Source organism: Pogona vitticeps, chromosome 13 (genome assembly GCF_051106095.1).
Source record: "Pogona vitticeps strain Pit_001003342236 chromosome 13, PviZW2.1, whole genome shotgun sequence".
NCBI classification, from domain to species: domain Eukaryota; kingdom Metazoa; phylum Chordata; class Lepidosauria; order Squamata; family Agamidae; genus Pogona; species Pogona vitticeps.
The window spans coordinates 16,816,161-16,832,744 of NC_135795.1; the positions used below are offsets into that span (position 1 = coordinate 16,816,161).

At 38.4% G+C, this 16,584-nt stretch overlaps 1 protein-coding gene across 5 annotated transcripts in view; it reads right to left on the reverse strand.

Moving 5' to 3' along the window:
* SDK1 (sidekick cell adhesion molecule 1) overlaps window positions 1-16,584 on the reverse strand; it is a 574,835-nt gene that overhangs the window by 461,748 nt on the left and 96,503 nt on the right. The window lies entirely within an intron of this gene.

Genomic DNA, 16,584 nt, shown 5'->3' on the forward strand with positions numbered 1-16,584 from the left:
TACTGATTCAATGGGCCTACTCTAGGGTGATTTACTACAATAAGCAATAGGATTTCAGCCATTGAGATTTTTGCCCAGTCCAATATATTCTACCCAGAGCAAAATATCAAACTACAGTGTTTTATCCATTCTAATTCATATTTCATCTGTGGAGTACATATCTAAACTGGGACATTTAATAAATTCTTACTACAGACTTGAGAAAAAAATTGTTCTAAGGTATCTGTACTTTGAGCCCAAATTAAAAGTCAGCAAAATCACACTAAAGAAAGCAGTAATTTCTACTGTTCATTTTAAAACTCTGTGCTGCATCTTACAAGTGCCTCCAGTCATCTGTCTTTGTTGCATGATATATCATTTAAATGAGAATTCATAAATTGGAGCAGATGGATGTGTAACCCAAAATCATAAATTAATTCCCTAAAAGCAAAAAATATTAATAAACTAAATACTGCACTTAGAAAACTATGTAGGGAAATGAATAAATGTTACATTTTAAGTTGCAATACACTGTAGTTCACTGTGAACCTGAGATCACTCTCACTACAATCCTTACAGAGTTATCCTGAAACACCATTAATAATATAATAATACCTTGCCTTTCCACTATTAGATTGTGCTCAGAGGAGCTTAAAATCAGCATAAAACATAAGGGCCAGAATCCGATTACTTACTTACACCAACATAAGTGAAGCAGCATAAAGGGCTCCTAATGGCATGTATATTGTGCTCTTTCAACGAGTGTCAGTCAGAACAAAGAAATATACGCTTAGCAGCAGCAACTATCTTGTGCGACTGCTATATCTATATCACCATCATAGAACTAAAGGGCTGGAATCATCAAATCTAGCCCTTGTCAAGGAGACATAGTTGGGAACTGAACACTCAACCTTTGGCTCCACAGCCAGATATCGAAACCACTGAGCTATCTATGTCCCCACCTAAATAATTTCTTTGTTGTTGTTTAGTCGTTTAGTCGTGTCCGACTCTTCGTGACCCCATGGACCAGAGCATGCCAGGCCCTCCTGTCTTCCACTGCCTCCCAGAATTGTGTCAAATTCATATTGGTCACTTCGATGACACTGTCCAACCATCTCATCCTCTGCCGTCCCCTTCTCCTCCTGCCTTCACTCTTTCCCAACATCAGGGGCTTTTCCAGGGAGTCTTCTCTTCTCATGAGATGGCCAAAGTATTGAATACTTTCTACTTCATGGTAATATAACATTTTCTACTAAGTACATTGGTGCCTCGCTTAACGGGCGCCCCGTTTAACAACGAAATCGCATACCGACAAACTTTTTGCGATTGCTTTTGCGATCGCATTGTGATGTTTTAAATGGGGGGAAATCGCTTTGTGATTTATGTAGCAGTCCACTCTGACGCCTCTGTCAACTCAGGCCTCCAGGAGTGCTCACTACTCTTCTTCAAACTGCTTTTGCTTTTTCAGTTCCTCCTTCAAAGCCAACTGGGCCATTCAGTCTTCACAAACCTCCATCAGATGTTTCTTGCTCCACTGGGTCCGCAGCTCCTCACAGGATTCTCTGAATTGCTGTTCCTTTTTTTCTGCCACCAGCTTCCTTCCGGCTTCTTCCCTTTTGTCTCTTAGTTGTTTCGCTCACAACCTCATATTCTTTTGCCTGTCCTCCATGGTTTCTTCTTGCAATTCTATTTCAGCAAGTTAGGCTTTTTCCTCAGCTTCCAAAAGATCCTGGAGCCTCTCCCTCCTCTCTTCTTCTCCTGCTAAATAGGCCTGCATTTCAGCATCAACCCTCTTCTGGACAAGCCGATCCAGCCGTTTGCGTTCATCCAGCTCTTCCCTTTCATTGATCTGACGGCCTGTTTCGCTTACCGATCATCGCAAATCGATGATTTTTTAACAGCTGATCGGCGGTTCCAAAATGGCCACCGGGTAAAAAATATGGCTGCCCACTGTTTTCTGGGACGGATTCCTCACTTACCAGGCAGCGAAAATGGCCACCGTATGGAGAATTTTCGCTTAAAGGTGAGTCTGAAGCCCATAGGAACACATTGAAGGGGTTTCAATGCCTTCCTATGGGCTTTTTAATATCGCATAGCGACGAAATCGCTTTGCAGCTATTTTTGCTGCACCAATTATCATCGCTATGCAAGGCACCACTGTATAATTGACTGAATTAATGACTACTGCCAGATTTGTTGCTACCAGAAGTCAACAGCACGAAGAACAAATACATTAACCTTCCTACATAGTCTGAAATAGAATGAACATTTGTTTCAAGCAATATACAAGATATTATTGTTCAGACGAAAGAAGAATGTAGCATAAATAGAAGAATTACATCTCTCCAAACTCCTTGCTGCATTGTAGGTTGGGACAGGAATAAAGGACATCGTGCTGAACCCTAATGCTGGGAAATGTTATTGTTGTCTTCATGGCAGTTGGAAATTATGCCTCACAACTGTTTTGTTGTAGCTCATATTATTTCTCCCCTCTAATTGTTGTTGTTGCTGCTGCTGCTATGTGCTGTCAAGCCAGAGCCAACTTATAGAGATGCTAACCAAGGTTTCAAGGTGTGTTATGTATAAGAGTAGTGTAAATGGCCGCCTCCATAAGAATTTCTGTGTCCAAGTAGATTTTGAACCCAAATCTCCTGAGTCCTAGTCCAGCACCCTGTCCACACTGGGGTCCTGAGAGCACCTCATATTTATAGGTCTGTATACAGTAAAAATTTCTCTGACATTTAAGAAGAATTCACTGAAATGACATTCATTTACTTTTGCTTACTCAAGCACGCATAAAAAAGAGATTATACCAGTCTCTGTAGTTACACATATCATTTAAATATATACTTCACTACAACCTTTGACTGATATAAGATGGACTCAAATAAAAGCATACTGTTATTTGCTCATTAAAAAGCAAATTAGTTTCATTTTGCATTATTTGTTTAACATCCTTAGGCAATGCTTAACAGGTGCTAATTCTGAAATTGGTTTCAGGTGCAAATAGATTAAATTAGCATGTTTTATGATTACAGAAAACACTTACTGGATAAAAGCCAATTCAGAAGGCTAACAACAAAACAGATACATTTTCAATTAAAGCAACAGACATTAAATTAATATGTATTACAGTTTTCTGCATGCATATCTCAATAGTTTGCAGCATCTGGCTACAATATGTTCATTTCCATAGCTGCAATGCATCCTGGACTATAAACATCAAGCATAACTTTATTTAGATTATTAGCATATTGAAGAAGGGAAATATCTGAGAAATAATATAATACGTTGATAACTGGACAAAAACATTTTTAGTTCTACTTAGAGAAGACCTGCTGAAATAAATGTAATTTAGCGGGTCAAAACTACTCCATCACCAGATATAATCTGAAACTGGGAATTGGATTTAGTTCATAATGTATACAAAGCTTTACTGAATCATTTCACTATGTATTACAAAAACACTAATAATAATTGGTTGATTTAGCATAAACGTTTTGACAGTATGATAGTTGAGGAGAAAGCTAAAAATGTACTTTATATGTGTGTTATAAATAAAGTGTCAGCCAAAAAAATTACAGAGTATTATACAAAAATTAATCGTAGGGAAATGCTTTTGTCAAATCCTGAATTCCATCCTAGACCAGGGGTATCATGTTAATCTTCATGTAGCCTGGGCTAAAGTGGATAGACCTAGCCAGTCTAAATTGATCCACCAAAAAAAATTGTCATTCTGACTGCTAAAAATAAAAATACAGAAAAGCAGTGAAGAGAAAACAGACACTAACTAACTAACTAACTAACTAACTAACTAACTAACTAACTAACTAACTAACTAACTAACTTAATAATAATAATAATAATAATAATAATAATAATAATAATAATAATAATAATAATAATAATAATAATAATAATAATAATAATAATAATAATAATAATAATAATAATAATAATAATAATAATAATAATGTCATTGTAAGTATATACACAGTATACCCATACAACGAAATTCACAGACACCCAGAGACCAGACACATGCACACACATAAAATTCCCCAAACACTCCCCACCCACTAAAAGTCCCCCACTAAAAATACAAATATCTACACCGCAGGCCAAGTAACACAGTCCAACTAATTATTCACTACTGGTGGTCTTTAAGCTCATTATTAATTGCAATTATAGCTCTGGGATAAAAACTATTCAGAAAACGTGTGGTCCAAGTCTTAATTGTTCTATATCTTCTGCCAGACGGTAACAGTTCAAAAAGTTATAAGCAGGATGGGAAGAGTCTCTCAGGATGCTGTGTGACTTCCTTAGACAGCGGGATGTGAAGATGTCATCCAGGGTTGGTAGCTGGAGCCCGATGATATTCTGGGCAATTTTAATGGTTCTCTGTAGAGCTTTTTTGTCCGCTACAGAGCTACTCCCAAACCATGCCAGAATGCCATAGGTTAGGACATTCTCAATGGTGCTACGATAGTATGACAGAAGTAAATGCTGAGATAAATTTAACTTGCCGAGCATTCTCAGGAAATACAGCCTCTTCTGTGCCTTCTTCATTAGCATGTTGGCATTTATAGTCCATGAGAGGTCCTCTGAGATGTAAGTACCCAGAAATTTAAAACTACCAACTCTCTCCACTTCCTCACCGTTTATGTACAGTGGTAAATGTACATTTCTCTTCCTTCTAAAATCAATTATGAGTTTAGTTTTTTTTGATGTTAAGTGTGAGATGATTTTCTTTACACCAAAGTATCAACCTTTGTACTTCCTTTCTATAAGCAGACTCATTGTTCTTATTTATGAGCCCCACCACTGTCGTGTCATCCGCAAATTTAATAATTGCATTGGTGTTATACAGTGGGGTGCAATCATATGTGTACAGGGAATAGAGGAAGGGACTTAGCACACAGCCCTGGGGAGCTCCTGTACTTAGTACCAGGGTAGAAGAATGGTGAGATCCCATCCTTACTGACTGTGGCCTATCTACAGTATCTATCTATCTATCTATCTATCTATCTATCTATCTATCTATCTATCTATCTATCTATCTATCTATCTATCTATCTATCTATCTATCTATCTATCTATCTATCTATCTATCTATCTATCTATCTATCTATCTATCTATCTATCTATCTATCTATCTATCTATCTATCTATCTATCAATAAAGGGACAAATAAAAAGGCTAGACAAGGAAGACACTGAGATTATGTGAGATGATGAAGGAAAGTGGATTTCACTGACTGAAACTACCATATCTCAACACATGAAAATCACTTTTACAGCATTCTTCATTATTGAGAGTTTGTGGAACTTGTTCAAGTGCCACATTTCTGCTAATTTCATCTCAGTGCTAACTAGGTTAGGGTAAGCTCTGTACTCGCTTTCATAAACTTTGACTTATTTTAGGACTGAATGTGTGTGGATTGTGTCACGGGCTTATGTTCTTGTCTGGGCTTTGAGCAATTACGCTTCCATTTTATCATGGGAGGCCCTGTCTTTTTCATTCCCTTTCTTCTTGGCCCTTCTATTTCAGTAGCCCTTTCTTCTCTTTGCCACTTGGATTCTATTTTCCCTCAGTTGGGCATCTTCCGCCTTGCACTACCGAAAACAAACTTGCTGCTGCAGATACTGAGCTCCTTCAGATCATAAAGTAAAAATATTGCCTAAGGGTCTCTAGCTTTTCCCGCCCTCTGAAACAGTGCATTAAGATTGTTATACACAAATAAAGCCTACATGCAACCTAAACTCTCGTATTCACCTCTCCTCTTCAGTCCCATTCCTCACTCGGAAAAGGTGATAGACATGGCAGTCTAGCTGTGTGGGTTTTTTTTTAATGCTGAAGACAAGTAAACTTTAGAGGTGGTTTCACCCAAAACCAGAAGAGCTGTATGTTTGCAAGGATGAAGGACGAATGCTCTTTGTGGTCTACCACCTTACCATGAAACATGGGAATGTTTTAAAAATTAAACATATACCAGAGTGGCCTTGGCTGCCAAATGGATGGTATATATATACCATCCATCTGGCAGCCAAGGCCACTCTGGTATATGTTTAAATAAATAAATAAATAAATAAATAAATAAATAAATAAATAAATAAATAAATAAATAAATAAATAAATAAATAAATATGCATAAAACTTCATCTCTCATTTCTTCTACTTCTTGTTCTATATTCTAAATATTCAGACATGGATTAGTCGAGGAGACAGTAAGACAGGACTCAGAATTAATCATGTTGGTAATAATAGATGTGTGTTGTCATGTTGATTACAACTTCTGGCAAACCTCAAGGTTTTTTTTAAAGTATAAAGTAGGCAAATGTAGTTTGATGAAGAAAACCATACTCTTACAGCTGTATATACTTAGATTATCCTTTCATTTGACCAAATTATGACAGATTTTACAGATCCATTTCCCTTATGTAAGAAAAGGCCCTTCAAATTGCCAAGCCTTTCCCAAGATATACGATTTTGATGGTTTAAAGACACCAGCCTTTTTGCCTATACTAATGGCTTCACCAAAGAAACTGTCACTGAGGGTGCAACTATACTATGATTCGACACACATTCTCCAGATGCTACCAAGCAAGTCTGTTTCTAAATGAATCTTAGAACATAGTGCACCCTTGACTTTTTACAGGACATCAACTATCCCTCATGCATTCATGCAAGAGTCTTGCAGTATGGGTGCCATTCAAAAACAAATTGATTTAAATGCATTCTGGCAGCTACAACAATTGGAAATAAAAATGGATAGGTATGGTCTTTGAATTTCTAAGGTGATACATTATTTGGAAACCAATGTTAACTACCTCTCAAGAGAGATTTTAAAAAGAAATTGATCTTATAAACTTACTGTCAACTATGTTTATATAAACACTTTTTTATCAAGAAGAAATGAAATGATAGAAGAACAGTTTAAATGAGCAAAAAGCAGAAGACTTGAAATCACAACAGCTTAAAACTGTTGGTAGTGTCTGGGGAATAAACTGAAATTCTATATAGGTAAAAGCTCCTATTAGAAGCATCATTGTTCCTTACCCTTCACTGCGTTCTGCCATTACAATATATGGAAATGAGGCTATTTAAACTAATGGGAGGGGGAAATTGGACCTCCACCCATTATCTATCTGTCTGTCTGTCTGTCTGTCTGTCTGTCTGTCTGTCTGTCTATCATCTATCTATCTATCTGTCTGTCTGTCTGTCTGTCTGTCTGTCTGTCTGTCTGTCTTTGGGATCATAGACTCTATAGAGGTTGTCAATCCTGTGGGAGATGGTATAGGAAGAAGCTGGTTTTGTCAAGGAGTGTTTTGCTGTGCTTAAGAGTGAAGGTAGCATGGATATGTGTTCTGGTGTAGAGATGGGGTCATAAGGGATGGTCCAGTGATTCTGCAGTAGGTCTATGTATCTACAGTTCAAGGGAGTTCACCGTACAAGCCATAAGCTGAGCAAAAGTTTGAAAATCCTCAGCCAAGGATGGTATGTCTGAGTCCGCAAGGTCAGATTCAGGCAAAGTCAGGAGGACCAGTGGTATTTGGGGTTGAGAGCCATGTTTGGAGTGCTCAGGACCTGGAGGGAAGTCGACCAACTGTTGATCGACATCAGACTCATAGAGTGGGTCCGTATGGCATTGCTGTGTCAGAGCTCATGGATGGTGTCGAATCCTCAACACCGAGGAAGGCTCCGTTATATGAGGTAGCTAATGTTAGAAGACATCAATATTGACTGGGTCTCTCCGGGTAATATTGATGACAGTGAGACTGATATCAGGGGGCTGGATGCTGTCAATATTGATGGGAGTCCCTGGCCAACAAAGATATTGATAGTCCACACTGGAGCACTGGAGAGTAGACTGAGATAGGCAAGGTAGATCTCAAAAACTGGCCTGTATCCAGTCCCAGTGGAGGAAAAGAGTATGCTGTTGTTGCGGAAAAAGTGCCCAGTGCCTAGGAATCAGTAGGAGGCCAGCGAGGTTTCTTTTGAGCTGGCAGATGGTCAGTGTTGAGCAGTGGTGATTGAACTAGATGATGATGGTTCATCTTCATTGCCAATGGGTCCTTTCAGGAAAAGAAATGCTCAGATGGAGATGTGCTGGGAAGTGTGGCTGACTGGTAGTAACAGGTGGAAGCCTCCGTGCAGCACTGCTTTGGGCAAAAGGGCTCCCAGTGATAGGGCCAAGGTCAGTGATAGCTAGGTTCCAAGCAGAGAGTCAAGCAGGAAGACTGACAAAGTTGGTGTCAATGACTGTGAACCAAAGGCAAAGGCAGCAAACCAAAGGCAGAGTGAGTTGGTGGAGGCGCTTCGACAGTGGGGTATGAGTAGGCCATGCCCACATCTAACATCACATTAGAGAATTGGGACAGCTGCGGAGGGCTACTAGGAAACGAAGCAAAGTGATCCATGCAGTACTCCCAATCTGGAGTCTCTTTTTCTTTTTCCTAAAGGAATGAACTCACAGAAGCTGAACAGGCAGAATGTACAAGATTCTCAATGCAGTGAGAAAAACTGAGGGGATAGCCTTGGTGCCAAGGTACATATATGGGGGGAGGGGGCTATACTAACATGTTTCTTTCTAATTGCAGAAACACTAGAAGGATCCAACACACCCAGAGTGTGACTCATAGAGGCCACAAAGAAGAAGTGAGGACAAGATTCTTCTACCACCCTTGGGATAGACCAACAAAACCCAAACCATAATGCAATAAAACAGATAATTTTCAGTCACAGAAATGTACAGACCTAGCAGGACTTTCAAATGTTCTCATACATACTTCTCAACTCCTGGCGCCAAAAGCAAGGGCTTCACTAACTAAAGAACAAATAAACCCTTACTAGACAGTCATGGAAACCAGGTACAGGAGTCCTAAAACCAAAATTCAAGGACCATTTGGAGTAAATCCACTGAAGCAGTAACAGAAAGAATCAGGGAGACTACTCAAGAGTGTAATCAAAGAGTCCAGACATCACACATAGTAAGGAATCAACAGCAGAAGTCAGGATACAGGAGGGCCAGATTTGGAGCAACAAACTGTCAGCTGAACTGCTGGAGCCCTACCTAGATAGAGCTCATCTGCAGGCCTGTGGTCAACTGTGAGGGGAACTCAGCTACAGGACTGCCCTAAGGTCCTCGCTAAGAGAAACAAGGAGAACCTTTATTCTTGAGGAACCCTCTTCTCTTGAAAAGTCTTCCCTTGCACTTCACCTGGGGGCTTGAAGGGAGTTTCATTTCTTTATTTTTGGCACTTGCCCAGTTCAGTCTCCTCTCAAACTCAGGCATGGAACCACATTCTTCTTGGCCCCCAAATGTCTACAGTCTGCAGGATCCAGTAGTTCCTCCCCATACAGTATCAGGTTCAGGGAGTTCCAGTTTATCCTCACTTGCATTAAGACATATTCACACATCACATTTTGTGCACACACAAAAATAAAGTATACAAAAGTATATGTGTTGCAATACGTTCTTGATGTGATCTGTTTCACTTGAATCATGCATTCAGAAAAGAGTATGTAAATTATCTGCAGTTTTTCTGTAATGCAAATTGGAATGTTCTCCAGTCGAAGCTTGTTAGAAGGAAGTTATCTTTGAGTAATGGTGTACGTATGTGTGCATGTTTTTTAAAATTAACTCTATCAAAAACGCTAAAATATAATGCGGTTGCAGTAGCCTTTTATAAGGTTCAGGTACTTTTTTTAACTTTGTGATTTTTAACAGCAAAATTATATTGCCCTCCTCCACATACTTTTTATAGTCAGAAAAAGCAATTACTGCAGAGAAATACCTGAAATTTCTGCTTTAAATGGAACATTTAAGGAATAAAAATGCAGCCTTAAAAATGCAAACTCAGACCATGTTCTCATGTTGCAAGGAAAGGTTCAATTTAAGTGTTTTTTCTTGCCAAAAATATTCAAAATTAACTTTGCTCCTGCAAATTTTCCTGTCACTACATACAATTCTATCCATGTTTTCTCTTTCTATAAATGCACCCTGCAGTTGCCACCTTCAGGACTGTCTCAGATTGTCAGTTATTCACACGATGCAGCATTCAAAACAACTTAGACTACTACCTGTATTAAACCAATGAAACACTGAAAACCTGTGAGATTTCAAATCCTGAATGCCTCTTCTCCAGCATGAGCTTGTAGATGTGTTTTTGTGGTGGGAATAAATAGAAACAGAAAAGTCTAAAAATCACCCTGGCAAGATAATGAAACGTCAAGATCTGCAATTAAAAGTACCAAGATGAGCATTCTGATATGGGGATTGCTATTCTGTTCCCAGTGAAAACAGAAATTATACACTTTAATAATAAAACAACAGCAACACAGAACTGGCATCTCTTTGTCTATAAAACTGGAGGAGGGTAATTGGCATCCTCTAAGTAGAATCTGATACCATTAGACCTTCTGGTTTTACAAGCTTGCAGCCTCCACCTTTAACTGAAATAGGTTTCCTGCAGAAATTGAGAGTTCCCTGGTTTTTTAAATATATTTTAGTGATCTAGACATTGTTGGGTTGGGAGTTCGATTCTACACCGTGTGTCCCAGGAGAAAAGCAAGCTTGTGTAGCTTTGGACAAGCCGCACACTCCCAGAACACCCTCAGAAGAAGGGAATAGTAAACCACCTGTGCGTAGTCTATACATAGAGAACCTTGGATTGTATTGCTATAGGTCACAAATAATTTGATAGCACATAACTATAACCATTTTTTTCAGTGTGTGTAGTTGTTGAAATCTTTTAAGTCTGGATTTCACTGAAAGCTACCAAAGCCTAACCAAAAGTGCAAGGACCTGTTTCAGGAGCAGTGAAAACTATTTCACAGAAACTAAAATTTAGGATGGACCGAATCAAAACAGACCTTAAAAATAATGAGTTCATTTTTAATGAATTCCTTTTTCACAACAACAAAGTTGCAAAAGGCAGTTACATGAACACTGCAGCATAATGAGAAGACCTTTAATCCATTTGGAGTGTTACCTCTAACTGTTCTAAGTTGCTTCTATAATTATGGAGAGTAACTATTTGTTTTTAACCTCTAAAACACCCAGAGTAGTGCTTACACTAAAGGGGCAGTCAGTCAGTCAGTAAAATTTTGGCCACTGAATAATATCAGTTCTCAGGGTTAAAATAGTGAGTGTGGTTTTCCAGGTCATATACTAGAACAAATGAAGAAGCCTGGCAAATAGGAAAAAACCTGAAGACTGTGGTGTCCTCAATCTGCAACTATTTAGATGCATCTCTGGACATTTTACTTGTATTTTTGACTCTTGGAATCAACTGGCTAAGAAGTTCGACCTGATAGCACGGTGTTTTATATCCCACCTCCATGAAAGGTAATTTTCCCATTTTGATAGCTAAGTTGTTAAATATGTTTATGTGGACAATAAGCTTGAGGAAGTGAGACCAGCCTCTTGTTCCTTAAACCCATGCCCATCCTGGCTAACAAAATCTGCTAACGGAAGGCTGGCCATTTGGGTGGTGGATATGAAAAAGGGTTGTGTCCCAAACCCTCTAAAAAAACATGTTATAAATTTTTTTTCTGAAAAATTTCACCAGATCTCGACATTATAGACAAAATTTAGGTCAATATCTAATCTTAAAATTGTGTAAGTAAAACTCTGGATTTTCTGATCACTTGGATCCATTTTTATCTGAGCTTTGCCCTGATTCTGGGCCAGACAGTCACTCTGATGGATAAACCTAGACTGGGAACTGGACAGGGGGATGGTCTCCCATTCGTTCTGCTGAACATCCCAGTGCCGTTTGAGTCAAGAGAAGTGCATGATGAAATGTTTCCTACTTCCTTTCTTTTTGGTTTCTTTCAGAGGATGCCACTTTCATTTTCTGTCATTTTCATGTTTTTCATGTATCAGTCCTTTTGTTTTTACATGAAAGGGAAAACCTCTTTCAAGTTTCCCATTTGTGTTTCCCCACTAGTGTTTTCTGGTAGTCAAAAAGCCTTAAAGAACTCTTAAAACTACTTTTGAAAAAGGAAAGACAAGGCAACAGAAAATTGATCTACTCTAAAAGCAAGCAAAAGTACATGAGAAAGAAAAATCATCATCACTCTTATGCAGGCACAAGTTTATATTGTCACATTCACACAATTGAATGACACATTGGCAGAGTCATGTAGTCCACACTCCTGGCCCACACACACTCAAAGCAGCAAACAAAACAGCTCCCCATCCACCCAAACACACACCTTTAGCAGAATTAATACACACTACACTAATCAAGTAACAATTTTAAATGATCAGCCAAACAAAGAGAGCACACACCCCTACACACGCAAGTGGGGGTGGGGGAAGAAACAGTTAACCTTTTAAAAAAAAGCTCTCTCTGTCAAAAACCAAGAATCTGTTCTTTGTTGCTGGCACCACTTTTGTAACAGAATTCAAAACAGATCATAATTTATATTTTTCTTTCACATTCTGCATAAAAAGGAAACTGCCACTCACCACTGTTCACAGTTCCCAGCTACTAGACTCTCAGCACTAGAAAAAGACAGCAGCCCTACAATATCTACGAGTATACCCCGTAAAGTATTATGCTTAATACCATCACCATCATTCTATTCTGCAACAAATACGCCTCTAAAATCTACAAGATGTCTTTTGTATAGAAAGTGTGGACATTTTTGTGGAGCTCAGATAGCGGTGGAATATTGGATGGCTTAAAAAGAGTGAAACCTTCTTACTACTCTTTCTTTCTTTGGTTGGTTGGTTGATTGGTTTATTTCAGTGGTTCTTAACCTTTGTTACTCAGATGCTTTTGAACTGCAACTCCCAGAAACCCCAGTCAGGACAGCTGGTGGTGAAGGCTTCTGGGAGTTGCAGTCCCAAAGTCCTGAGTAACCCAAGGTTAAGAACCAGTGGTTTATTTGACTGGCTGGCTGACCAACCCTTAGTGGAAACACTACTATATGCAGTTTACAAATTAAAAACTCAGAACCACACAAAACCTCATATAATAATACAATTAATATGGTGATTCACTGATCTAGATCTAAAATTAATTCTTAAAAAAGAAAAAAGTGCAAGAAAATTAAAAAAATTAATATTAGCAGCATCTGGGGGACAAGTTACTGAAGGCTGATTTGTATAATTATGTCTTCTGTACAGTAAGGTCTTATTTTTAAAAGAATGTTTAAAACAATAGCTGAAATTCATTAATAAGGCACAATTAAAAATGAATCAGTGGAATTTGTGAGTCAATTTCTCTGTAACTTCAACTGATTCAATGGGCCTACTCTAGTTGTCTCACCATTGGATTTCAACTGAAATACCAAGAGACTATTTTTTTCCATTGCATTAATACTACATGTTATTTTCAGGATAATTTCTTTTAGACAGAAGTCCACTAATTCTAGCTTGGGGCAAATGTATTTTAGAGGCTGTAGTGGTAAGATTCTCAGTTTTCTTTATGGATTTATCATAATATTTAAAATATGATTAGTTCATCTTTAGCCTTTTAAACATAATTAATCTGCCTCTTTAAAACATTAAAAGCCTTGATTCAGTTTTATTAGGCAAAATTAATGGGGTCTGCTCACATTCATTTCCTTGATGGGAGTTTGTTCAAACTCTTTGCAAGAATTTCACTACCTGTCTATTTGCTTAGACTTTCATTTATTTTTGATGGGCATATTAAAATGTACCTATTATGAATCTGAAACAGAGTATGAAATTCTTGTATGTCTCTCTTTGGAAATGAAAGGTTATTAGCTTGACAAGCTATTTTGCAAAGGAGAGGAGACATGCTGTTTGTTCTCTGGAAGTGTTCTTTAGCTTTGACTTGTTGATTATTTTTCCTCTTATTCAAGTGGGTGTCCTGCGTGCAGATGCTAGATGGGAGAACAAGACAGAAATAGCACATCCTTCATTTTGCTTAGGAGGTAAAGGGGTATTAATTTTAGAGTCCAATTGCCTGGCATCCAGAGAATTTGCAATACAGTATGAAATCCTTCATTTTGGCATTCATCATCCAATACAAGTTCAGACTCTTCCAAATATGGGACTGGCCTCATATGATCTTGAAGTGAAATTGCCCGTTATTACTACTGCTACAAAATCTCACCACTTTTCTTTTCTCTACCCTGATTTTCTTCCAAATAAGGTGAATAGAAGCAGATGACCGCATCTTTCCTCCAACCCTCTTCCTATTGTTTAGTATGCTGTAACAACAGTACTCCAGACACAAGAAGCCCATACTAAAGAGCCAGGAGTCTTGTAGAACTACATATTCCAGGTCTCCTTGTTGCAAAGATGCTGCTATTTCCACATTCTAGTTGCTGGGAAAGGGGAGGGAAAGAACAAGGAAGGCAGAGGTCATGGCTCAGGGGAAGATATCTCACTACTGTTTCACATTTGGAAGAAAGATTGGATGCAGTAGGGAGATGTCTAAAATCTATAGACATCTGCTTACATTCTGAAGTTCCATATGAGATCAGCTCTTGGAAGGATTTGAGTTCGATGAGTAGAGAAGGAAATGTGTGATCCATGCATGATCCAATGATCCAGGATCATGCCCATCTCTAGTTGAAATCACAAAGACCAAGTGAAAAAATAAGATACAGAAATCGGGGGAGTACACTTATTATTTATCCTAAAGTAACTTATACCCACTTAGCCTAAGCCAATTTAGCCCTCTCTGAATATCTCGGCGTGCAAAACAGATACAGTGATGCCTCGCAAGACGAAATTAATTCATTCTGCGAATTGTGTCGTATTGCAAAAATTTCATCTTGCGACTAACGGTCGTGCAATTTAAAACAAACCAAAAGAAAAATTGTCTTGCGAGTCACCAAAAAATTGCAAAACACTTTCGTCTTGCAAGTTTTTTGCTGTATGAGGCATTCGTCTTGCGAGGCATCACTGTAGCTGGAAAAGTGCATGCCTGATCACACTGGAGAGGGTTGCTTTAATGGCAATGATTTCCCTTAAAGCAACCTTTCTGTCTGCCAGCAAATTGCTTCAACCTAGTCCCCAAAAGTAATACCCCTACAGCTGGTTAACTTGGGCATGGATTGAGGTTGGACTGAGGCACATTTCGCCATCCATCTTGTGGTTGCAAAGACAAAAATCTTACTTCTCCACAAAGCAGTCCAAAAGTGATCTATTTCTATATGTGATCCTACTCTCAGTCCATGTTGAAACACACCACATCAGAAACAAGACATAAAAATGTAAGAGTAGGTGATACTTTTAGTTGGACCACTAAAAATAAAACAAATTGCAAGCTTTTGTGGAGAAAATGCTACTTCCTCAGGCTTATAAGCACAACCCTTTCAGGAATAGTGCAGGAAAATTGTACAGAAGAGTACAAAAATTGTTGGTACATATCTGTGAGAGTTAATGTTAGTACTCTTGAGGTTGCTGTCTCAAGCATCCTTGCAGCATGGATTGGAATTTTTCATCCCTCTCCTAGGACCAAAAGGTTGCCAATTACTCTGTGATTGCCCACACACATGTACACTTGTGTTGCCTGCTTTGAAACTCAAGTTTCTTTTTTATTGGGGGGGGCACAAAGAGACACAAAGACAGCAGCCTCTAGCACAATAATAAACTAATTCGGTTTATTCACCAAGCAGAAATAGCCAATTGTGCCAAATTAAAGTCCAAATCATGTTTAAACCTGGTGAGCATAAAGAGATGTTTCTTCGATTTGTAATCATCTCTGGCTGATGTGAAGAATCCGTGTGGCTGGTTTTCAGAGTCCACATTGTGTTGTCTTATGCTGAGCCATAGAACTGCTGGACAGCTCAGTAGCAGAAGTTGGGAGTTCAATTCCTCACTGTGCCTCCTTGACAGGGAGGGGTTGGACTCGACGTTCCATAGGGTCCCTTCCAAGTCTTTCAGACATCATAAGATTATTATTCTAAGGTTATTCTAAAAACTATGCTTGTTGCAGATACGTATGACAGGTTTTACTATAAGGCATGCTTTTTTAACAAGTCAATTGCCAAGTAAACACTGAGTGAGTATAGACAGACCTGAGACAAAATTGTTTGCAGATAGAGAGCAATTGCTTCTCCTAGTAAGACACCAGGAGAACAGTTTTTAAAAGAAAACTTTGATATCAGCATCTGGCATTTTCTTGGTTTCTAATTAGGCAAAAAATGCTAAATTCATTTAGTTTTATTTAAAGAACATACATTAGAAATATTGTGAAATGGATTATTTCAAAAGAAGGAACACAAACACATGTTCATACAATAGGTGTTATCAGCGCCTTATTTTATGAGTGCATCACAGAGTTTAACTACTTGAAATGCTCAGAGAAAGATGCTGGTCCAGTTATGTTCTCCCTTTCCCTCTTGGTAGTTAAAAATGCCCAAGAACTAGGCAAGCAGAAGCAAGTCCAGTACATATGCAACAAGCAGTAGCTCAGCCAAGAGAATCAGGCTTATCTCTAACTATGTTTCATAGGGTTGCTGCCCAAGAATATATTACCTACAACAATCAAAGTCACTTTATATCGAATAGCAGGATAAAGGAATAATAAATAAAATTAAACAAAATATAATCAATAAATCAAAATTGTTTATATATAATTGTGTTGCTGTGCAATAATTAACACTTATCCA